This window comes from Populus alba, chromosome 4 (assembly GCF_005239225.2).
Source record: "Populus alba chromosome 4, ASM523922v2, whole genome shotgun sequence".
Taxonomy (NCBI): Eukaryota; Viridiplantae; Streptophyta; class Magnoliopsida; order Malpighiales; family Salicaceae; genus Populus; species Populus alba.
The window spans coordinates 10,345,835-10,347,072 of NC_133287.1; positions in this window are offsets into that span (position 1 = coordinate 10,345,835).

Consider the following 1,238-nt stretch of genomic DNA (forward strand, 5'->3'; position numbering starts at 1 on the left):
CAATCATTGGTTGCATGCTCATTTGTTTCACAGATTTGACACACAATGTCTTGAACAGATTTTAATTGACCACTCTTTTTTAATTCTAGTGCCTCGACTTTTCTAGCTAAAGATGCAAACTTGGCTTGGAGGTCATGATCTTCCCTAAGGTTGTGCATACCCCCACTAGATGTATGAGGTTGAGTTTTACCTGGTGCCTCATAAGTACCTGTGGTGTCCCAATTTTGAGCATTTTCAGCTAGCAAGTCTAGTACTCCATTGCTTCATTAGGGTCTTTATCTTCAAAAGTTCCATTGCAACATCAATTCAACCATTTGCCTATCTCTAGGTGTTTAAACCCTCATAAAAATGTGAAACCAATCTCCATGTTTCAAAACCATGATGTGGGCAAGTATTAAGCAAATCTCGATACCTATCCCAACATTGGTAAAATGTTTCTCCTGCTTTTGAGTGAAAGTGATGATTTGTCTTTTGAAAGAGTTTGTTCTGTGAGATGGAAAAAACTTCTTTAAAAATTGTTGTTGCATATCATCCCAAGCATGAATGGATCCTGGTCTCAAATTTTGTAGCCATGTTTTAGCTTTATCTTTTAATGAAAAAAGGAAAAAGCTTTAATCGAATGGTGTTCATGCTACAATTTGAGTCATTATAGGTATTACAGACCTCCTCAAATTCCCTTAAATGCAAGTATGGATTTTCTAAGTCTAAGCCATGAAAAGATGGTAAAAGTTGAATAATTGCCTGGCTTAAAATTAAAATGAGATGCATCAGGAGGGAAAACTATGCATGAGGGTTGCACTTGTTCTTGTGGGATTCATGTGGTCTCTAAGTGTTCTCATACGGTTATTCTCATTATTCTCATTATGAAGCGATTGATTATCTTCTTCGGCCATATTTTCTGAAAATGATGAAGATACCCTACAAAGTCGACCACTTAATGTACGTGACCAAAACTCTCATGCACGTGTAAGAAGAGAATAAAAGGAAGAAAAGAAAATAGAAGAAAAAAAACAAAACAAAACAAAGAAAACAAAAGTTAAATAAAATGAAAAGTGAAAAGAGAAACTAAATTAAATATTATAATTTATACAAGAATTTACCTCCCCGGCAACGGCGCCAAAAACTTGACACGACCAAAAGCTTGATGTCTTTTCCCAAGTGCAGGAGTGTCGAAGTAATAAATAACCCGGCAAGACCGGGGTCGAACCACAGAGAGGTTAATTGTATAAATTATAAAT